We start from the raw sequence: 26,398 nt of genomic DNA on the forward strand, positions 1-26,398 counted from the left end.
CAAAGCTTCGAATAGATGATGAATATTTACTATTGTGGTATTTTAATGCTCTATTTAAAATATCTTTTATAGGCTCAGAAGTAGTGTTCTAGAAAAAATAAACCACTACTATTAAATTATAATTAACGTAAATATATTAATAACAATGATTTATATAGTTTATACATAAAACCAACAACTGCTCGGCTATAACTACTCTACTACTACTCTAGTGTTCTAGAAGAAAAAAATACACTGCTACTAAATTATAACTAATGTAAATATATTGAAATATTAATAATAACAAATTAATAATTACACAAAAAACACAATTTCATTAGAAAACCACAAACACAATTTTGATTTTATTGGTCCATTCTTGATACAAATCTGGATGATTGAAATTCATAAAAACAAAAAATAAAAATTGTATTAATATTAGCTGCACAAATAACATAATTCTAAGAGTTAATATTAATTTATTGTTTTCAATGATTTATAAAGTAAGTTTATAGTTTATACATTACCAGAATGTTGTCATGGGCTGCTACACTCAATAAATTCTGTTTTTTCATGTATGCAAACAAACTTTTCAATGATGATAATTTTTTTGTAACCTATTAATTCGTTGTTTTAATGTTTTGATTTTTCTCCTCTGTTTAATGATTTTTAATTTAGCCAATTTGAAATGTTCTTTAGGACGTTTCGGAGTACACAAATCTGGAGTAGTCACATCACCAACATAACAAATTCTCCTTCGTTTTGGAGTTTCTGAAATGAAATCATTCATTATTACATATAAATAACACTAATAAATTACAATTTATAAAAATATTCATTATTAATATACCAATAATGCACTAAGATGGTGTAGAAGATGGTTCATTGTCAGTAATTTCAATTACTAAAATAAAGTATAAAACAGTTTCAATTAAAATGAAATATAATAATTAATTAATAACTATTCTTACTTACTATTTTTACTATAGGATACCATACGATCAGGTTCAATCATTTGCATTCTGTTTCAAGAAAATAAAATTACTAAAAATAAAAGCACATTAAAAAAATAACCACATATACATGTTGTGCAATCTTCTTAAATTTTGTAGGAACTGCACCAGGTTTTAATAATTTACTCCTTGTCGCCTTATAACTATGTTGTTCAAAATGGAGGGAACATATTCTCCTGTCTGGAGAATAGTCGTTTTCATTATAGCCACAGGCTTTTAGCCAAGCGTTTCTTAAATGTTTATCAGTAAGTAACCTGGAAATGTAATTTTGATTTATAAAATGCTACCTATCATCAGCCAAGTATTCATTCTATATAACAATGTTTATATATTTATAACTTACGTGTGCAATGTTAAGCGTGAGATTTTGGATGGCGTTGATTGGCAATAAAAACAACAAACTCTGCCCATGTTGATGAAAACAATTTAATAATTGAATATACAATTTTGATATCCAATTAGTAATTACTAATTAGTTAGTACTTGCCACTTGGTAAAAAAAATTAATAAGTTGACAAAATTTAAAAATTTGATTTTAAACGTTTTAATAATTAATTTCAACGTTATCACTTATCAGTTAACAGTATCATTCACATATATTTCTGAGTATGCGCATTAGTGTCGTGTACCGTGAAATTTTGAAGGTGGTGGGGATGATGTTGGACACAATTCGGTATACGCATAGCTCCATCCATAGTATATGATCTAAGGATTGCAATAATGTACAGTTACATGATTGCTCAATCTTATTGATGACCCGCGTATTCGGTAAAAACGAATAAATAAACATGCGATAACAGAACGTTGTGGGCGCGGCTTCGAGAGCAGCAGCTAACCAGCTTTACCACGCCCAACGACACTTCATGGGCGGCTCCTGCGATGACGCAGCGGCGAGACCAGGCTATAAATACGAGTGCGGAGCACTAAATCGACCAGTGTGTTCAACGGAGCCATCTGCGGCAAGACCTACCCAGGCAGACTTGCACAGATAGACTTCATACACAAATCTACTTAAAAATTATAACATTGTGCTACACTAAAATAAAACCAAATACAAAAATTATACAGTCCACTGTTAAGCCTTTTCCTCGCCGGAACAGTCATACTTTATCTCAAATTTGGCATGTTATCGGATGTTTGTTATTAAAATAGCTGTTTTCTGTTGTATGATTATTTTTGAAGCATATATTGCATTGTTGTGTTTGACTATTATTTTTATTTCGAAAGCATGTCTCTGTAGTGTTATTGCTAAGTAAGCAAATTTCACACTTTTGTCTTTTATTGTTAGCATAATATTGATTAAAAAAATTATTTTGTCCCCTTACATCTGAAGGTTTAAAAAAGTTGTTTTTGTTCATGTTTGATTTTTTATTTTCTAATAAATTTTCAATTTTTCTATTTAACTTTTCATTATTTTCATTAGACACTTTTAATTGTTCATTGAATTTTTCCGTTATTTTATTTATTTGGTCAAACATGATTGCATTTTTATATCCGTTTTAGATTAAGTTGATTCTCCTGTTACCATAAATTCGATCAATTCATACTTTCTTATATTGTCTTTTAGTTGCTTAAGAGTAGTATTACCTAGTACGCCTATCCCCTATGTGTCTAATAATATTTGGTTTTAAGCTCTTCATAATCGTGTGCATTAGTTCTGTTTCAGAAGTTGTGGGATTTGTTCTTATACATAAGGATTCTACCTCATTGACATAATTTATTGTTTGTTTATCGTCTAGTTTTTTCGTTTTTGAAGTAATAATTTTAACATGTCTATCTGAACCGTGGGTTTAAATTCACTTTCTAATTTTTTTTCTAAATTCTCCTGTTTTGTGTCGTTGATTAAATTTGATTAATTATTATCATAAAAAGTTAATGCGGGACCTTCTAAATATGAAGGTAAACATTTTATTTTTTCTTCATCAGACCACCCGTTTATGCTAGCTGCTCTGTTGTATTTTTTTTATAAATGTGTCAATGTCTTCAGAAATTAGACCCGAAAATGTATTAGGTTTATAATATGGTTTTTTTGTGTTGTCCATTCTGTTTGTGTTAAAAGCACTGATAAAAGCGTTTGGTGTTGTTTCTCCTTTAAGATATTGTGTTAGTCTATTTTTTAAATTGGGAACTGTGCCCATGGTGATAACGCAAAAATAGAATAAATGTAAAATTATAAAAGAATAAAATAAGTGGAAAATCACCGTAAGTAATGATACGACGCCTGCCGATATTAATACTTAAAATGATCTAAATTTATGTTATTACCTTCCTCCTGATCGTCGGAGGGCTCTGGAGGTCGTATATTCGAGAATTTGATCAAATACACTCTACGATATAAATGTAAATGCATACGCGTGTAATTTAATATAATGCAGTCAACAATACTATATTTTATATTTTAATATGTCTTACCTGACTCGCAGCTATCTCTGGATTATGCAATAGGAGTTTTAGGTGACACAAACTAATTATTTAAATTACTCAAATAAAAATAAAGAAACACACTGATTATTATAAAAATAGTCCAGTTGTCGTTCGTAGAATTCGGTCTATAGGTTGTCAATCTGTTTTGTGGTGCGCCTGCACGCGTGAGAGCTTGTTGGATTGTAGAGAGGAGCTCGTGCACTGACGAAGGGACGATCCGGTTGTGTCGACTAGAGAGTGATAGGCGGCTTCATCAAAAGGTTGTTCATCCGATTTCTCTTCTGTAACAAGGACCTTGTCAATATCTAAGAAATAATTAAAATTATAAAATATAGGCAGTGAAGAATTAATAGGTGGGAGGTCATGTCAGTGAGCATGGCCCTCATATTATCTTAAAACCTGTTTTGGAATTTTGATAGAAATAAACTGCGATAAGGAAACATCAAACATATCCGAAATAGTATCAATTATTATATATTAATTATAATATTCAACATTGTTATTTGTTATTGACAAATACAATTTATTATAAAATCATAAAATATCAAAAATGACGGATTACTGCATCTGTGTTATGTTCACTGCTCAAATTGTGAACAAACAACAGATTAATGAAATCGTAAATTTGACTTAGACTTCGTAATATTCTGCTAAGTAATTTATTAAACAAGCTAGAGGTAATTTTTGTAACCAACAATTAATTTATAACTAGGACCAGGGATTAAATTTACATTGTACGCCTTACGCCCTTACAAGTAATTAAAAAATGTCCTTAACTCCTAAATTACTTTTTACCAAAATATTGCTCTTAAAAATGTTTTATTTTTTACAACTAAAAATGTATTTGAAACATATTGTTCTAATATTTAAAGAAATTAATTAGGTACTATTTTTTTTAATATTTCTTAAAAAAAAAAAATTCAAAATCAACAGCAATAATTATTACTTATTACTAATAATATATTATTATTATATATTATATATTAATATGTTATTACCATTAACTGATTGCTTTATCTTTCTAAACACAATACATTTTTTAAAAAAAACTAAGATTATGTTTTTCTAAGTTCAACTATTTTATAGGCATCTGTTAACCATAATAATAATTTTAAAAAAAGTTAAAATAATTTGAGGGATCAGGCTAACATTTTTACATACGATATGTTATGAATAAAAACTAGGTAAATAAAAATATTCATTTTGAGACCAATACAATATAATTTATTAGTGTGTTGCAATATCAACAGCAGTCAATACATTATTAACAATAACAACATAACATAAAACATTTTCACAATCAAGATAATAATGGTTGATGAAACATAATAAAATATATACACACAAAATCCATTTTATACATTTTTAAGAATTTTTAATTTTTTTGGGATTTTTCAACTCTTACATGTTTAATATTTTTTGAAATCAAGTTGAAATTTCTAAAAAGTTTACATATAATTAGATGTTTGATTAAAAATTCAATATGTGGAATACAAGTTTCATTAACATCTAATAAACTAACTAATTCTGTTTTTATTTTTTTTCATCAAATTGAGCTAGTTTTTTTCTGTGTGGTTTTTTTTCTAATATATCTGCAAGGATTTTTTGAGCCAAAATAATAAATTGCGTTAATTCAGAAGTAGGTACTTTCAAATGCATTTCAGACGTTTTTGAATCATAGTTTTTACAAAAAATTAAAAAATCTAATTTATTTGGAATTGAAAAATCAGACTTAATCAATAACTTTTCACAATTTAAGCAGGGAAATTTTAATATACTTTTCATTGCTAGGTAACCAGCAAAATAAGTATTTGAACAATTTTCCAAAGTAACCACAGCTTCTTGTTCTAATAGAATGCTGTCCATTTTCCATGAATCGGACGATTCACTGGATGATATTGTTGACTCACTACTATCTTCATCTGTTTGGATGTCATTATTTGCAGAGTGAGTCATTAAATGTATGTCATCATCTGGCTCACAGTTAGAAGAACTAGATGGTTTCATTAGGCTCATTTTCGCATTAATTCTAAATGTTGTGCGGAAAGTTCTTGCAGTTGGATTTCTGAAATAACATCAACATTTTATTAATTATTGACAATTTATAATATTCAAATTTCAAATTATATAAGAATGTATTTCAAGCATATTTTACCTATTATATCCTCCTCTTTGTCTAAATATGGAAAATGTGTTTTCTATTACATCAGAGTTGAGGCGTCCAGTCAAAATCTATGTGAATCCCATGTCTTGTTGTTCTTTATACAGCATTATAATAGCCTTTTAAGTCCAGCACATACCATCAAAGCAAACTGGTCTGTTTTCTTTTTTCCCTTTGTTAGTAGAATTTTTCTTTTTTAAATTTTCAAATGATACTATAGCTGTTTGAAAAAATTCTAGTTTTTGGGGTCTCTCGGTGGATAAAGCACATTTAAATGGGTTGGAATGGTACAAATTCATACTATTTATTACATCTAATAAATCATTGAAATACTTTATTATATTAGCTGTCTGTATAGCTGTTTTTGACTTCAGCTGACCAGTATACACACTGGTTTTTATAGCAGTAGACATAGTATTACTGAAAAGTTGCATAGCTAATTTACATGACATCAGTTGAAATGGCCCAGCCGCCCAGGGTTTATGTGATTGTCAGTAATTTTTAATAAAGAACGACTAGTAGAACTTTTTTTGTCAATGTCATAAACATCTCTTATGTTTCAGTGAATACAGATTTTATGGTATTTATATTTCCAGGATGAATGGGACTTTTATACCCTTTAGATAAAGGTATTCCTGAATTAAGTATATCAAAGAGACGATCAATTTGTCTTATAAAATACACTGTCTCTTCACTATTTTGAAAAGAAGAATCACACAAGTATTCTATTGCATCAGCAAGTACTGCTCAATGTTTGTGCTGCCAGCTTAACTTTCATCACTGAATTTCTGTAATTTATATGTTGAGCCGTTAGTTTATTAGCAAATTTTAATCCTAAATAGTTTTGAAATGTATTTAATGAGCATAAATAAGACTATTTTATATCACCATTATCCGATTTAAAAAAGCGTTTATCTGCTAAAGCAGATCGAGCTAACTTACGCCTATGGCAAGCGTCAAATGTAGCATAAACTTCTAAGGAATTTTGTACAGTAAATCTTGTGTTTAAGGAGTTAATGTCAAAATTGTAGCCCAATTTTTTAAAGCATTGTACGTCCATCACAAGTTACATTCCACACTTTTATACGTATTTTGTGCAACTTTATAATAGCAGTTGATACCTGTTGCCGCGCAACAATATTTATATAGAGAATAGCTGGTCACACGCACACCATCACATTTTTAATTATTTATTTTTGTTTCATTGTTTTTGTGTATTAATTATGTGATTGTGAATTATTATATAATATGTAGATTACGCGCAATCAGCCGCCTCTTGTATGCGAATATTATTTTAACACGGCGGTCGTGACTTTGTCTCTTACCGTACGTTGTTCCGACACCATATCATCGCGTACTTTATTATAATATTATTACATAGTTTTTATTCAAAGGTTGTTTGCCATCATTGTTATTCATATATTATATATAATTGTCGGGCCAGAAGGGCCTTGCACTATAATTATTGTTTATTTCTTGGTGCTAATTGCTAAAGGCATCTTATATTTATATTATTTTTACTGTTGTAAGCCATAAAGGAAAAATATTATTATATTATTATCAACATCATCATTGTATATTATTGCCTTTATTATTGTTAAGCTTTGAATTATATAGTCACCGGTAGCAGCTGGCCAGCGGTTTCACCGACAAATAAGTGAGTTTATATACATATATTATACTTTATTCTGTTGGGCCAGTAGGGCCAAAATATTATATATTTATTTGTCAACCAAAAGGGCTGTACATTTATAATTTTATATTTATCTTGTTAAGCCATAAGGGCTTGATTTATTACTATCATTATATTATTGTTCATTGTGCCATAAGGGCTATACATATTTATTATAATTTGGTTTGTTCGTGTCGTAAGGGCCGAGCTTTTTATTAAACCTTTTTCTGTTGGGCCAGAAGGGCCACAATATATTATATACGTGAATACGTCTATAGCCATAAGGGCTTTGATTTATTTATTAGATTATATTTTATACATTTGTGTTGCTGTGATTTTTTTATATATTTGTGTCATTATTATTGTGTATTATACAGCAACAGCAACTCATTACCAAAAACCGTGTTACCATTTTATTATTATTGTTTTATTGTACACACACCCACATATATACACACATAACACACAAATAATACACATAAATACACTACACGCATTACGTAGCTCGACAGTATTTGCCCGGCAATCCCGACCACTGCTGTTCGAGCTATTACACCACTACACACCCAGCTAGTCCTCGCATATTTAAGACCTGTCCTAGGTGTTAGTGGTGCTCTAAAGCATTGGCGTTCGGGCACGCGTAATATTTATTATGCTCCCGGCCCGTTCATTAAAGTACATAAAACACTACTATCAATCTTATTTCATAGAAAAAACCTACAGGACATTTAAATTGTTTTGTCAAACTAACAATCATAATTACTAAAACTTCAGTCGCGAGCTCCGAACTTTCTCAAAAGCCAATTTCTACATTTCCGACATATTTTCCCTTATCTGATTCCCAAATCAATTGTTTTCTTATGGACATGGAATCATAAACTAGAGAACAATCTTGTTACCAAGTATTTTTAGAAACTTCGCGTTTCAAAAATATGAATAGGTACACCCTCTAAAAACCTGAGATATATCATTTCTATAAAATGTATTAAAAATATCCAAGTTGGGTCATTTTGATTAGGTAACTAAATCGCCTACAAGTAAAGGAAAAAAATGAATAAAACATTGCATTTCTCTCGCAGACATTTTCATATTAAAATTTTTAAAATGTATTAGTTTTAGTGGTGGTGACAAATTACCAATTTCTGTTTCCCCATAATTGAAGCATTGTTTGCGATTATTTAAAGTCAATAAATCAAAATAATTCTGTTTTAAAAAAGTTAAAATAATATGACACATATTATATACTCCTACGCCATAAAAAATATCATGCATCAAATCGACAGCGTAATTCTCAACAACATGGTAAGAATTAACTGTATTGAATATTGAATTTTCAAATATTACTGTTTGTTTTGAATCATATTTTAATACATCTTCCTCATAATTTTATTTAGTACGTAAAGAATCAACATTTTCACTGGCCAGAAAATTAGTTTCATTTTTACTGTAGCGACAAAAACGGCAAAAATGGTTATAAGAAAAAGATCTTGAAAAACAGTGTTAATCCCCAGATTATCTCTTAAAAGTTAAAATTAAACCTAATGAAAAATATACATTTACTTTTTTACCATTTATATTTATTTCTAGTCCGCTATTGTCCAATTCATAAATATTTTTAATTAATTGATAAAATGTTCTACAAATTCCAATAAATTTTACATCTTTAGTATTAAAAATAGCAGCAATAAAAATACTGTTTAAATTTGAACGCAAATAATGGTTGGGCTGAATGAAATGAATAATATACCACAAAAATTGATGAGGAATGAGAACCCAAAGCATTGTTGACCTCAAAATCGTCAAAATAAAGAAAATACGTTATGACGAGTTTATTACCATGTAATAATGTTTTTTGATGCCATACATTTGAGTTAATTAAATTAGAATTATTAAAGTTTGTGGTAATGTGATTAAGATTGTTTAAAAATGCATTTAATACACCTGGCAATTCGAAATATTTCCTAAATTTAAATTTCAATGGTGGTATTACGCCTTTTATTTTTTTCACATCTATAGTATATTTTGTACAGTTCAAAATAATATTTTTAACAGTGTTGTTTAAGGTTATTGATTTGGGTTGTTCATAGAAATCATTTATTTCTAAATGTTTTTAAAATGTATATTCTGTATCAATATTTTGAAAATGGTTTTTACCAAAATTCAGAGATTGTGTTAAGTGATTCTTGTATTTGAGGTGAAGTGCAATTGTTTAGATTAATATTTTCAATTTCAACAGCAATAACATAAGTTATGAAATTAACTATATCTTTTTGTAATTCAGTAGCTTCTTTTCTAGAAAAGTTCACTTTGCTGTAATATCGTTATGAGAATTTGAGAGCAAAATCTTTTAACAAGTTTAAATGTACAGATTGTTTATTTATATTTTTATCATATTCAGAAACATTTGTAATTTTATCAAACTAATTGTAATTCATAGGTACATCACTATCATTTGTATGTATACATGATTCAGAATAAAATGAAAGAATATTTTGACTTTCAGCTTTCATATGTTTTGAAAAAGATCGAAAAGCAGAAAATTGTTGTTTACAATTAGGGAAACAGCAATGATAAATACTATTAGATTTAAGTGAACAAATAATTGTTCTAATTCATATATTGCACTTTGGCAAACAAAACAAAAATAGTTCATATTTTATTTTAATATTATGTATTAGCTATACTATTAGGTATATTATTATACATTTTAAATTTATAATTTTTTATTTAATCTCTCATATCTGAAATTAGAGACAGTAAAGGAGCATTTTTTATATCAATGTTTAAGTCAATTTTATAGATATATTTTTGAATAAATGTCCACACTAACTCGCACTGCAATGGAGTACTTTAAATTAAACACATGTATAATTTTAAAGCATGTATTTATGGCTTTAACAATATTAGTAAATTTGTAATAAGTGTTAACAAAGGTATGTTTAAGGGGGGCGAAGGGGGCATTCACCAACCCATCGCTCGTATTTTTTCTATATAATACATTGATTGAATTAAAACATATAATTTTGTTAAATGTAATTATTTTCGTTTGATAAAGATCGTAAATCGTAATGATATAGTACTTAACATAATACGAATTTTATACCTGCACTGTGGTCACACTGATTTCGTCGTGGTGATAATATTCATAGCTTTTGTTTACATCTACATCACGAGGAAGCCGGCTACCACGGAATTAGGTAATAGATATAGTCATATAGATAATAATCCGTGCAGGCTACTGACTACTGAGCAGTGAGCTCATGACATAAGTGACCTAACCTAACCTGTCATGAGTGAGATATCCGTTTTCATATGCAGTTATATTGTATTGATCTGTGGTCTGCGGTAGCGCTATTATGAGTTATACATTATTGTATCATGTATTTTGTTTTAAGTTCATAAGTATTTAATAAAATCTAAACTAGGTCAATATGAGTAAACGCAAAGCTACCTACAAAACCCAAAGTTTATTATCGGGATGGCTGGACAAACGCCCGAAAAAAGAAAATACTAATGATACTTCTCCGAAAAAAATTGGAGATACTTCTAAGACTCCGTGTAAATTAATTCTCAATGTCAATAGTGAAAAACCGATTGGAAAACTGTCAAATTGTCCAGATCTACTTCAAAGCAGTTTGCAAACAATTGAAGATACTTCTAAGACTCCGTGTAAATTAATTCTCAATGTCAATAGTGAAAAACCGATCGAAAAACTATCAAATTGTCCAGATCTACATCAATGTCTGCAAATGATTAAAGAACAGAATGGTCAGCCACCTATTGTGAGTACATCAATAAATGTGTGTAATGAATTTACTACTGACGTTGGTTATTTTGTACAAAAAAAGAAACTATGTCAAATTCATACAAAATTACTGATACTATGAAATATAAATTGTTAGAGATGACTAATATTCCTAGTGATAATTTTATTTACCCATTTTCGGTACACATAAAAAAAATAAAGAAGAAAAGAGATTCCTAAAACGATTGCACTTTGAGAAGCATACATAGCTTACTTTTTCTGAAAGTAAGAATGGACTCTTTTGTAAATACTGTGTGTTATTTTCTGATAAAGGTGGTAAAGATACAGCTACGCCGTTAAAAAAAATTGTCAATGAACTTTTAAAAAAGTATGCAAAATTGTGGGGTAAAGATGGTGATTTGAAAGCACATAGCAAACTACAATATTATATAGAATGTGTATTAGCTGCAGAAGACTTTAAAGAAAAATATAAAAACCAAGATAAAGATATTATAAATATTATCAATACCAAAAGAAAGAACCAAATTAATGAAAACCGAAATAAATTAAAACCTATCATTGAAACGATAAATTTTCTTGGAAGAAAAAACATATCACTGAGAGGTCACCATGATTCTGGCGATTATTTTCAAAAAGTAAATGATTCAGTATCGACAACAGAATCTACAGAATCTACTGAATAAAGGTAATTTTCGAGAGACTCTAAAATTTAGAATTTTATGTGGGGATTCCATGCTTGAAAATCATCTAATGTCGACTCATTCCAAATCTACTTATATAAGTCCAATCATACAAAATGATATTATTGAATGCTGTAAAGTTTATATAACTGAACAAATTCTTAAAGAGGTCCAAGAAAGTAAATACTACAGCACAATTTTCGATGAAACTACACACATAGCTCATGTTTCACAGATGAGTTTAGTTTTGAGATATGCATACAACGGTATAATAAAAGAAAATTTTATTTGTTTCATTAATTGTCATGATACTGTAATGGTCCAGCCCACAGATCGTGGAGTATAAGACAAGAGATGACGAGGTGTAAATAATTCTAACTCAAATGTAGTATATTATGAACATAGACTTTATTTTAACATGTAAAACTGATAGAATATTTTTGGTACATTGAAATTTGTCAGAGAGTCGACTGGCGTGAAGGTGCTCGTACTGGCTCTGGTAAATCACGTCTGAATATCGGGTGGACGTGTCCCTGTTTTATAGGCCTACTCTCCACTCTTCTCCTAGCGAATGAGATAGCGCTGACCCCGTTTACTATTGCACGTGTGCGTGGTCGTGGGTTTCCAGGAAACGGTTGCTCGGTCGTGTCGGTCGAGAGATTAGAGTAAAGATATTATAATATTATATTTTAACATTTTTATAGATGTTTCACGTTTTAACTCTTTTCATTTATATTTTCCCAACGCATTTTCGGTAGTCGGATTCTCAGAACTACGCACTCGATTTCTTATTGCGTCGTTGTTCTTAAATCCCCGAGGTCGACAACTTCTCAATTTGAATAATCTCATATTATGTCCCCCTCGCTATTTAAGCCTTTAAATATATGCGTATATGGCGGGACGTCAGTACATAGCAATACGTATAATGAAAAAGAAACTGAAGATAAGGATATAACGGAAGGAGACCCTATTACATTTGAACCTAAATTAACTGGTGATATATCGGGTGAAATTGTGCTTAATGTGTTAAACAGTTTTTCACTTAATCTTACTAACTGTGTTTGTGTAGGCACTGATGGATGCAGTGTCATGGTTTCTACAGTACAAGGAGCTGTTACAAAAATACAATCTCATGCTCCAAATGCCATTCATTGTCCATGTTCTAACCACGCATCGAATCTTGCAATATCAAAGTCATCATCTATACAAACAATAAGAAACTGTGTTGGACTAATGATGGAAGTTATATCATTTTTTAACATGTCGTCTAAACGAAATTTTGTTATGAAGAAAATTTTAAATGGAAATCCACGTTTAATAAGCTTGTGTGAAAGAAGATGAGTTGAGCGTCATGATAGCGTTATGATTTTTAAGTCATCTTTACCCTATATTGTAAAAGCTTTAACACTTATTTCCAATTGGCAAGAACACATCTCATCTTCAAAAGCAAAAATGTCATTGGCATCAATATGTAAATGTGAATTTATTGTTGGAATACTTTCTTTATCAAGTTTTCTATGTGTGACACCAGTGGTGAGTAATCTACTTCAAAGTAAATGGCAAGATAATTGTAAAGCAAATGAAATTATTTCAGATGCAATTTTAAGCCTTGAAGAGAAGAAAAAAAATGCAACAACTGGCTTTCATGAACTATACATTGAAATAAAAAAAATCATGTTGGACCTAGACATTGAAGAAAAAATGCCACGTTTACTTAACCATCAGACTAAAAGAGCCAATCACGCTGTTGATTCAATTGAAGATTACTATAGAGTATCTGTGTACATACCAATAGTTGAAAACATTTTAAGTGATATGAAGGCACGTTTCTGTAATGAAGAAAATCGATCATTTATATTTTTATTCAAAATTATTCCAAAAAATAGTCTTCTTTTATTATATCTCTTCCCCTCAATTTCTACTAATCCTTATCTCCAAGAATGAGCTCATTAATTCAATGGAATTGTAATGGTTTTTACAAACACAACACTGATATAAACCGTATTAAATATGAACAAAATCCAGACATTATCTGTTTACAAGAAACAAATTTCAAAAACCTCCACATAGGCAACATTAACGAATACACCGGATAAAAATCGCCCCGACGCCCTCAGAACCAGTGGCGGAGTTGCAACATACATCAAAAACAATATTAACAGCAAGGAAATATATGTCAACTCAACTTTGGAAGTAATAGCAATTCAGGTCATTCTGAAGACAACAATAACTATATGCAATATTGATATCCCCGACAGCACTACTCTTTTTCTACTAGATCTAAACTCAATAATAATACAAATCCAATACCCTTCTTAATTCTTAACCTTCGACAGCAGAAACATCTTACGGAGATCATCACTCACTGACAGCCGTGGGAAAACAATAAAAAAATTATTAGAAAATCCTTCACTAATACTTTTAAATAACAGCGACCCAACAAGGCACAACTCCACAAACAGTTCTTTAACAGCCATAGATCTAACAATATACAGCACCAATATCGCCCCTGAATTAGACTGGAAAGTACTAACTGAATATAACGGAAGCGACCATTGGCCAATCCACCTTAACATTTTCAACCAATCTACACCAGATGAACCAATTAAGCGATGGAAACTTACCAAAGCCAACTGGAGTCTCTTCGCTGAGTTGGTTGATCACCACTTATAAAATCAAGACTGGACCAAAAAGAATGCCGATGAATTAGAAATAGACCAAAACAAAATTGACTCCATAGTGGCCTCCCTCATCGAAATTGTTGTAAACGCGGCAAATATGTCTATAGGAAAGTTGGACAGAAACGGTTTTCGGAGATGCGTGACGCGGAAGTTATATTTGCGGGCGCTGTAAATTTACTAATTGCTAAAAGGTAGTCTATTTGTTTAACACCATCGATTGCCTTAAAGACTATAGCTTGATTAAGTTTAGGGCAGGCATTAGTTGCTGTTGCCTCAGCAAAACTTTTTGTATGAGTTTTTACGATTTCGGTGTTTGTATCTATATTTTAAATGTTGTTAGATTGAGAGTTGTTGTTGCTTAAAGTGAGGTTGAACTTCGGAGATTTTGGTGATGTTGTTAATTTTACGAGAGCATTATTATCGATATTGTTAATTGGTTGATGTTTTGATTGGATTGTAGATAGTGATGTTACTGCTCCCGGGGAGTAGGCGGTAGGGTCGCGCCCATCATCTGAGCGACTATAGACGGTGCGTGTTGGTTATCTAATTATATTTAAAATATAATATATGCATATTACCCATGTATGTCGCTGTGTTACTTTGCTATCGGGAGCTAATAAATCGAGGTACGGTACACACGTGTTGCACGGTCGACTGTCAAACACGAACTGTAAATTTTGTTTGGATTACCTTTTATCAAAATAATACTTCTTATTGCTTTGAATTTTACTTGACAATCATAAGTATCCTTAATTTTTGGATTATTAAAAATTGAATTGCACACTTCTGTCCAATCTAAAAAGTCAGTATGGCTCAGAACAATTATTGTGTAGGGACCAGTATATGAGTTTCTGATGTCTGTTGGCCATTCAGAAGGGGCCCATATAATTTTTTTTTTATGTTTTTCTCAATATGTGCATGTATTGAGTCTACTGGCATATAGGTATGACCAGGAAGTAAATAATTTATAGTAATAGTTTTGATATTGTTTAAACATCTTACAAGAAAATAATATAGCATTATAATCATTTTATGATTTTTATTTGGCCCAGGACAACTGTAACAGTAAAAAGCTATGTCCTGAATAATAGGACTTCACTCATCAACAGATTTCAAATATGAAAATATGATGCTGCTTATTTCATTCGATCCCCCAAGACCATCAACCTCTGACCACAAATAACAAAATCCTGCTTTTGAGTTAAATTATAGTAAGCTAATTTCCTAGAGTAATATAACAACATACTATCAGCAAGACTTGACGCCCCCAACGAAGAAGAATGTAACTCACTTTTTATCATTTTTCAGGAGAGCAGTTTAAAGTTTTCTAAATTAAATTCTTCTTGTGGATTTCAACTTTTTAATATTTTTTCAATATTTGTATTTTTTAGTATCAAATGGGAAATTACAATTGTTTTTTTTTATTATCTTTCTTTAACTGACCTTAAGTCATAATTAAGATATTTTATTTGTCTTACGTCCTTTTTCGACGGAAAAATACTAATTTTATGAAACATAACTCAAGTCCCGCGCGAAGGCAGTTTGAATTCAAACGGCCTTTACGCGGAAATCCGCGCTGTGCTTCTCAAATAAACCGCCAACCGACGACGGCCGACACCAGCGCGCGACACCCGCGCTAGGATCCGTCGGCCGGCCACCAGGTGAACCGGATCGGTCGAACACTTCTGTTTGCACGACTCGCTGACTACGAAGTACGTCCGCTTTTGTCCGCGCGAACCATTTTTTTGTACTTGTTCTTTTTTTTGTTACTGATCAGCAACATAAATAAATTGCATTTTTCCGACACCATTCAGATCGTGTATTTTTTTTTGTTTGTTTATCAAACCTCCGACGCTACCTCGCCTCGAGAGTCTCTCACCAGCAGGACCACCGTCCGTCCCACACTCGCGAGGTACGCGTCATCCTTTACGACGAAAAAAAATTAATTCTGATGAAAGAAAAAAAAATTATAATAATATTGTTATAAACTAACTATAGTTTTTTTAAAGCATAATATTCTAAATTGCAATGGGAAATCAATAAAAATAAATCTCTTAGTAATTCTATTAGTAATAATATGAATACTTTAATTTTAATAGTAAGTATAATACATTGGGAATACATTGAATAATGATCATTATAGAGTTTAATAAGAATACAATTATATTATAGACCTTATTTTTAATAATAAAACAGTTTATAAAAGTATACCAATGAACAAAATAAACAAAATATAAGTCATAATTAATAACATACTTATTATAGTAAAAAAAGTCTTAATAAGTTTATATTAAGTCTTTATATTTATAAAGATTTATAAAAATGGTGGTACATTGAAGGAATAAGTCCTTTATCACACATGGATACAAGATCTTTTTTTTAAGGCATTCAACTGTCATTTTTCTTTTATAAGCATTTATTGGTATAGTTCTTTTTTGGTGTCTTCCCTTGTTTAATGATGAAATTATGTGAATAGTAATAAAATCTGTTGCACAGTATTCATATTTTATTTTTAAAATAATTAAAATCTTTAGCAGTTGATGTTTTCCAATTTAGTTCTTTATTTTCAACTAATGGCTTAAAGTTCAAAAAGTCTTAATTGGACAATTCGTAAGCCACTTATACATTTTTATTGAGTTCGGTACATCTTACTAAAGTTATCCACTGAGATGGGACATAAATTATTTTGCCTTTTTTAGCACATTCAATGGTGGCATACATACGGTTACCTCCATTCTGTGTGTGCTCTTTCTCCAAAAATCTATGAATTATGTTAACTTTGTATGCTGAAGCAGCATATTCCCACATAGAATAAAAATATCTATTTCTATTTTGTCCGCCACAATTGTCAGAGTAGAAAGTGAAATCTCCTACACCTCAATCCTTTAAAAGTGCAATACATTTTAGCAGGCATGTTATTATTTCATTAGATCCTCTATTACCTTCAGACCCTGTCATTATAACAATAACCTTACTTATTACAAATGTCAAAAATTGTAAAATTATAGGTAGCATATTTAATTTTGTAGTAAAAACTACTTCACTCTTCGGAGAATTCAACACTTTTGTAGGTCAAGCACAGCAACTCAATATTTTAGATCATTTAGTGTCCTTTCTTTATCAGCATTTTTATTCAGTCTTGCAATTGTTTTGTTAGACCAAGGGCGTATTTGGGGGGGGGGGCGATGGGGCGGTCGCCCCCCCTCCCCCCTCGAGCCTCTGTTTTTTAATAATTTTAATATTTTCGTAATAATATAACGACTTATGATACACAAAGTGTACACCGAATATAGTTTAATAATTTTAAATTTTAAAATATTGTAACACTGCAACACTGTTTATCGCACTAGACAATGAGAAGTCTATGGTTAGCATAAGCTGGTCTATGACGGTTAGAAATATCGTGATTGTAATTGTGATTAGTGGTTATCAATTTATCATACAGTTTATATTTTTCGTTTATCATCTGGTTGATGCTATTGAAGGTTGTGTATTACAATTTGGTTATTGTATTTATTTATTTGTATAGACTAATAAGTTTTTTGTGAATGCCAATAATATAGGTACGTTTTTAAAATGAATAAACGAAAACAGTCTACGCTTTTAGAGTTTTGTAATAAAAAAAAGAACAATAGTTCCAATTCTACAGTGGTAACTGCGGATGCCGATGATGCAGTTGTAATATCCGAGGTAATACCAGCGTCAACAACAAATAAAGTAACTACTAGTAATAATAGTAATATTGAGGTAGAAAATGATATTTCTTCATTAGTTATTACTTTATTAGTAATGATATCGGTCATTATATTAATTCATCACGTATTATTGAAGATACTGTTAAAATAAAACTTTTGGAAAATAAGTGGAAACCACCCCCTAGTTTTAAATATTCCTTTTCAGATCATAAAAAACAGGGAAAGGAAGAATAACGGTTTTTGAGGTATAACCACGCTTATATGTTCAGCTGGTACACCGGAAGCCGGTACTTTAATAGAAGCTGGTGTTACATCAGATGCTATTGGATTGTTACAAACATTTTCTTTGAACTCCTTAATAATTCTATTTTCCATTTGAGCCAATTTTGTATCCAGTAACTTTTCCATAGTAACTAATGTAACCATTTTTTCATTTTCCATTTTATATATTAATATTAAGTATAATTATTTCTTTTATAATAATTGTATATCAAATATTTTTTACCAAAGTTGTTATTTTAAGCTTTAAATGTTCATTTTCCTGAAGTGTTACTTCATAAGAACTTTTTAAAGCCATGTTCCTTGTTTTTAAATTCTCCTATAAAGTTAAAAGAATTATTTTTGAACTCAGTATTTATTTATGTTTTAATAGATTTAGTTAAGTTAAGTTAAGTTTGTATACTATTAAAACACTTATTATTTATAAATACCAGTATTTATAATACATTCATAATACATAATACATATTGGAAATAATAAAAACATTTAAGTTATGATTTTATATAGATAGCTGGTTTTTTTTCTAAACATACAATAATCATACTTTGTAGTTTGTAGTATTAAATATCGAATGCAATATAATATTATATCAATGGGTTATGGCCTTATGGGTCACAGGAAAATCTCTTTAATTAAATTGACCGTTTACAACCAACCATTGATTTTAAAATATACAGATAAGCCATGGCATAGGCGTTTTCGGTGACAAAAATATTTATTTTAATTCTCACTAGGTGTCGTTAGCCATTTGGTGCCGTATACAATCAAGATTTTCAAGGAAGAATTTGGAGTGTATCGATACGTATCGGACTCGGACTTCGATACAGGTGGTACGTATCGATACGTATCGAATTTTTCTTCTTGAAAATCTTGATAAATTATATTTTCTTTGAAATCACAATCTATTTCGACTGCGGCGTAGTGCTCTGCACGGTCCGTTATTTTAGGGACCGGACCGGACTTCAAATTTTAACAGAAGACCAAAGTCGGACCGTATCATACTGAAAAGTAAACAGAGGACCAAAGTCGGATCGAACCCATGGTACATATTATTTTTAGACCGAACCGGACCAGTAGTTAATAAAATTAAATAGAATAGACCGGGACCGGACTGCCGGTTCGATCTTAAAAAATTCTAGACCGTTTATGGACCGGACCGTAAAGTTTATAGACCGGACCGTAAAGTTTATGGACCGGACCGTAAAAGTGTATGGATCGGGCCTAAGATTTAGTTAGTAATACATAAATCGGATCATATTATTTATTTTGTATTAGACTGGACCGGACTATATGGGATAGTCTGTACCAGGAATCAATCCGGATTCCGGACTGTAGCAGTGTAGTGGACTGTAAAAAAGTACCAGATTTCTAACTAAGTTATTTTTTCTTTTGATTTACTTGTAACATTTACCTGTTTTAAAAATAAAAGTAAGAATCTCTAAACTTAACTTTCATATTTCTATATTAACTTAACTTAATGAGATAAAAAAAATAGTTAACTTGCTCATACTTGCATTTTAATACATAGACATGAGTTATGAAGGGATTCAGAACTGAGTTTTTAAATAAAAAAAAATTATACAAATTTTAAATTATTAAATCTAACCATATATTTTGTACTGGCTAGTGGCTAATAGTTAGTAGTTACTACCTACACAAAAATGTGTTAATGTGATTAAATGGCATGAGTGAATGACGCCAACATGATATATTAATCTATTTTGTGATATTAGTATATATTAGACTAAGATAATGAAAACAATGTAATGTTAAATTAATTGTATGATCATTTTATAACATAATATCTCTCCAATCACCATGGTTTAGATCCTAAAAGTTTCATAGTTAATTTTTAAATATTATTCTAATAAGGAAGTTCCAAATAATTTTTATAATGTGTAGTGTGCAATGTGCATAACCATCAAGAACATTTTAGCTGCACAAAAATTAAACTCAATTTAGTAATTATACCTAATAAAATTAATGAAGTATTAAGTTTAATAATCATTTTAGATTCTGAGCAGAGCGATGAACGTATTGATTTACAATTATGTGTTTTTTATTTGTGTCAGTCATCAGTCATCACTTTTTAGGACTGTATAAATGCTTGGATGTTTTTCAACAGCATCTTTTCTGACAGAAAAGTGAGTCTAGTTGGTAATTTGAGAGGTCAAAAGTAAAAAATACAATGGAAAAACAAAAATTAAATTAAGGAAACACTGAGTTTTTTATTATTTTTCATTTGAATAATGGTTGTTTAAAAATAATATGGCATCAACTGTTGAGCCTTCAAGACAGCTTCTTCGTTCTTCAATAACTCTACCCGCAACACTGAATGAACGCTCGCTGCTAGCACTGGACGCTGGTATAGCAAGTACTTGTCTGGCGAGTTTTGACAAGTACGGAAATCGTAATGTTTGTTTTGACCAAAAATCTAATATTTGGTCATCAGTTATATAATAAGTGTCTTCTCTATAACTTTGCAACTATTTTTTGTACTTATAAATTGGTTGTTGAGGTCTTTCTTCTTGAATACTATCTTCCCATTCAGAAAACATGGTAGCTACTTTTGATACAATTTCTTGTAAGAGGGAATTCATAATGGTTTCTGTTGCAGAATTTGTCCTCTGTTCACCATCTTCAATTTCAAATTTTAATAGCATTGTTTCTATGTCACTAAATATTCGATTTCTTTCACCATTTTCTTGGGGAAACATTTTGAGCATTTTAAACTTTGGCCATAGAAATACAGCTATTTCGTGCTCATTACTCAATTGAAATTTAATATCAAGAATATCTAATGCTTTTTTTCCCAGTGTCTTCATAATTAAGTCTATGTTGACTTCAATATCTTCATCAACATTAACCATTTCATGGTTAGCATATTTTATCAAATGATTTTTTATTAAACATTTAAATAAAACAACTTTTTGTATAGTAGGTTTTTTATCCCCTTCAAGTTCATCCGAAGCATTTTTGAACACTTTCAAAAATGTAATCAAATTTTGAAGAAGGTCTTTATTAATATTTTGAATACGACAAAAAAATTCTCCATGGATCTTAATGATTTCTGGTAAAGATTTTTGAATAGATTCCAACATTAATAATCTAGTGTTCCATCTAGTTTCGACTTCTTGGACCAATACCATTGATAATTGGTTGTTTTTCCCAGAACTCTTCATAAATTTAACTAGATTTTTGCATTCTGTAAATAAATCTGTTATAGGCTGTAAAGGCACAGAACCATTTTCATCTTCTTTTGATAAAAATTTTATATCAAAAAGGTTTCTTAAAATAGTGTTAATCAAATGTGCACAACAATTAAGTCTTTTATAATTTCTTAATGCGTTAACTATATTTGACCCTTGGTCAGTTACAAATATTATATTATTCATCAAATCTGAACTATTGTTTTCTTCAGCAATTTCAGTCAATTATGTAAAAGTATTAATCATGAATTTTTTAATATTTTCACCAGTTTTTGTTTCATGTGAAGGGTACTGTCCTGTATACAAAATACGGTTATTTAGACACCATTTGTCATCAATAAAATGAATTGTGATTGTCATGTAATTGTTTTTTTTGTAATTATCTGTCCACATGTCACAAGTGGAAGCACAGTATTTATCATTTATTAAGCTATAAACTTCTTTAAAAAATAATTTTCTAATTTTGGTTGCTGTGCTTACAATATGTCTGGATACAGTAGTTGGGTGGGGTAAAATATCGTGAATATCTGAAGATCCATATTTTGCACCAATATCCAAAAAAAATTGACCAATTTCACAAAAACCTGGACCTTTGATAGCTAACATAGGTCGAATATCCAGACTACAGTATTTCACACATTTTTTTATTGCCTCATCTTTTATATTTGTTGGCATTCGCTTCTTATTTTTAAAATCTCCATAAGCTTCAAGTGTATTTTGAGATGATGGCATACTACACTTATGTCTACTAAGAGTAGCAGTACTAGTAGTTTTACTATATAGTTCCATACATGAAACACATGCGACGAAATCTGTAGTACTTTGTTCTGGGGAATCTGGGTTGTCAGGATTAAGAATAATGTGCATAATAGTTTTAAATTTTTTCCATACATCACTTTTCCCAAGGTGTGGTACAAGAACATAATCACAATCCCCTTTTAATAGTTTCCGTTTAATTGACGTTTTAGAAAACATTGTACTTGCAGCATATTGAACTTCAGTTGACTGTGAATTTATTGTTGATACTGATGCAAATGAAATATCATGAAATGCATTTTCATCTAAGATTTGAGTACTACTACTCCCCATACTGGATATTAAGTCATCAGGTGTTGGAATAGGAGAAAGTGATGCACTTCTCTCAAATAGATCTCTGACATATTGAGAATTATTCATATTCTGAAATTAAAAATAATATATTCTTTATTTAATAATAATAATAATTTTATTTAAACTCTTTGAGCTCTTTCACTTAAAAATGATTTTATAAGATTATTTGGCATTCCTCTAATGCCCGCTTGATCCAATTTATTTAATAATATCTTATAATCAACACAATCAAATGTTTTTTGTATATCAAGGAAAATACCTAATACTTTATTACTTTTATCCATATTATTCCTAATAAAGCTATCAATCTCAAAAAGTGCATCTGTTGTTGATAAACCAGATCTGAATCCAAATTGTTTATTTGAAAAGAAGGATATTTTATTTAAGAAATTTAATATTCTGACCTTAATACATTTTTCGAAAATGTTTGATAACGTATAAGGATAAAGTGATGGTCAGTAATTACCACACAATAATCTATCATCTGTTTTAAACAAAGGTATAACCGTACACTTAAACATATAACTATAACCTTATTGTTAATATTTACACAATTTATCAATATATCAAAAATTTAACTACTAGTAAATATTTAATTGATAAAAATAAATATTACGTGACCCGTTTTGTATGTTTTTGGGTACCTCAGATTTTTTCGACATTACATGAATGAATAAAGTTGTAAACAAAACTTTAAACTGCAAAAAATGCATATTTTGAGATTAAAGATTATTTTGTACAATGTGGTATGTTTAAAGAATATACCTATAAGTATCTTTTTAATGCAGACTAATATATTATTATTATAATAAACAAAATTGAAATTAATATTTGACTTATTATTATTATATGTTTTTATTTTCATAAGTTAACTAGCATAAGTAGCATTATATGTAAGTATAAATACATATTGTATGGAAGGTGCAGTGGAAATAAACTAAATCCCATAAAATGTATATTGTACAAAAGCATATGGAAGGGCACTTTGTTAACTAAGCCACCAACTTTTATTTTTAGGCCCCAACAACAATATTATATTATAAGTTTTAAGCAAATTTAAAAAATTAACAAAATATTATACTACACATGTTAAAAAATTATAAAACTTACTCAATTCCAATGGATGTAGTAGGCAACAGTGGTACTGTCTACCGAATTCAACAAACAATATATGAATAAACAAATTATATCACTAAACGTGTACAGTACTGAAGACTGTAGAATAACGACCAAAAATGATAAACATCAAACATACACCATATACTGTAAATATAAAATTATAATCAGATATATATTTTCAATAGAACCTGCACATAAATAGCAATATAGTATAATCATGAATGAAATAATGATTACAAAGATAATTCCATATTAGGTTTAAGTTTAATGTAAATTTAAACAATTAACAAAATATTATACTACACATGTTAAAAAATTATAAAACTTACTCAATTCCAATGGATGTAGTAGGCAACAGTGGTACTGTCTACCGAATTCAACAAACAATATATGAATAAACAAATTATATCACTAAACGTGTACAGTACTGAAGACTGTAGAATAACGACCAAAAATGATAAATTAAGATGTGATTAAATATATTATTTACTGAATGTATAAAATAACTACAAAAAAGTATTATAGCCTATAGGTACTCAAAAAACCATAAACTGTAGAATATAAATACCAAATACATAGACGTGCAAAAACAGACAACAGTTATACTATTACAGTTTACAATTAGTAAACAGCATGTAGTAAGAGTTATGTAATAGGAATAATTTGAAATATCTTACTTACCTCGACCATTTATTCTGTAATCAGTGTTGCCAGGTTTGGAATGAGTGATAATCGTTGACAGTAAATCTACTTTAAAATTAGGTATCATACGTTTCATATGAAAATAATAAAATATCTTATTCATACTAGAACTTTACTATAATTGCTATTAACTAAAAATAATTTTTTATTTTCCAATTCCTCCAATTACGACGAAATATATTTTATCATGAACGTTTAATTGTGACGAATGTTAATAACATAACTTATATCATATTAATTATTATTATACCTATATAGCATATTATTCTTATCGGAAATCGACGTCGTCGTAATTTCGGGAAACAAATAAATACCCACGTCCCGCACTAAAAATAAACTGATTGCCTACAATAAATATGTCAAAACGTTATCCTATCAACTGTATTTATAATGAAGAATAAAAGTGAATCAATCCTATTTAGACTTTAAGTACTGTGATCGGGATTCGGGACCGGACTAAATTCGGACCGAACTGAGACCGGACCGAACCAATTAAAATTTTTTTTTTAAAACCGAACCGGACTGAAAATTATTCATTTGATCAGGGGACTGGACCGAACTGGACCGAATTACTCCTAAAAAATAATGAACCAGACCAAATAGACGATTCGTTAGTTTTTACGTATTAGGACCGAACCAAACCGCACCACGGTCCGGTCCGATCCGGACCGGACTGATTTAGACCGGACCATGCAGAGCACTACAGTGCGGCGGACACGGGCATGCGGGAGCGGCAACATTCGATAATAATAATAATAATCATAATATTGAGTGCGTAATCACAGAATTTAATATAATAGTGCAATTTTGTTTCGTACCTATTTTAGATACTGAACGGATCGAGGATTGATTGATTTTACAATGATGTTTGTTTTTTTATTAATTGTTTTTTATATTTTTTGTGTCTGTTATCTCGTTTTGAGGCAGTAAAAGTACTCCGATTTTCTTCACTAGCAACTTTTCTGATAGGAAAGTGAATCTAGTTGGTATATTGGAAGGTATATTGGAAGGTCGAAAGTAAAAAATTTTCAATAGCTTTTAAACGCACCGGGAAGAACAAACAGGCAGGTTTCATATCTAAGGATTGAAAATTGAAAACAAGATTTTTCGTAAATAGTTTATAGTGAGTAACCAAAAAAAATCAAAAAATGTAATTAAATTATAATTTTTTATAGACATTTTAAGTTAAAATTAAAACGTCAAAATATCGAACATTTGCAAGTTGTTTTGTAGTTAAACATTTATCAAATGTTCAGTTTTTATAACTAAGGAATGATAATTTAAAAAAAGCGTTTTCGTAAGTTGTTCTAAATGTGGTTTAAAAAATATTTAAGATAAGAATGCACAATTTTTTTTTAAAGCATTTAAAGTTAAAATGTCGTTCAAATTCATCAAAATATTTAGTGTTTGCAAATTGTTTTGTAGTTAAAAATTTATAAAATATCCTAGACTGACAAACCGTCTTCGCTCAGAAACGTTTTTCGTATACAATGATATATCCATATATCATTGAATTCAAATAATTAAACACCATCCATTTACCCACTTTTGAAGATTACTAATAAACTATATTCCTGCATGGATGTACGAATCCACGTTTTACAGTAAAAAAATAATAACTATGATGAAATTGGAACAATGAATAAACAGTTTAACAAAAGATCATTGTTTTATAATAGTATGTGATAACTACAATTACATCATAAAAACAAATACAAATAAACATAATTAATACACCTTAGTAAAAATGTTAATATAGTTGTAATAAAAAATAATAAATAAAAAAAAATTTTTAAATATGATTTAAAATCTTTAATTTACTGATTTTAGATAGTTGAGACGTAGTAGAATACAATTGAGTTTTTTTAAATATCTTACAAATTAACAACAAGTCTATAATATATAATT

The 26,398-nt window shown here is 29.8% G+C and overlaps 1 pseudogene; it reads left to right on the forward strand.

Moving 5' to 3' along the window:
* The first annotated feature begins 11,930 nt into the window (after nt 1-11,930).
* On the forward strand, nt 11,931-13,639 carry LOC111039986 (annotated as a pseudogene).
* Nucleotides 13,640-26,398: the final 12,759 nt, after the last annotated feature.

The sequence above is a fragment of the Myzus persicae genome, unplaced genomic scaffold (genome assembly GCF_001856785.1).
Source record: "Myzus persicae strain clone G006 unplaced genomic scaffold, MPER_G0061.0, whole genome shotgun sequence".
In the NCBI taxonomy this organism is placed as follows: Eukaryota; Metazoa; Arthropoda; class Insecta; order Hemiptera; family Aphididae; genus Myzus; species Myzus persicae.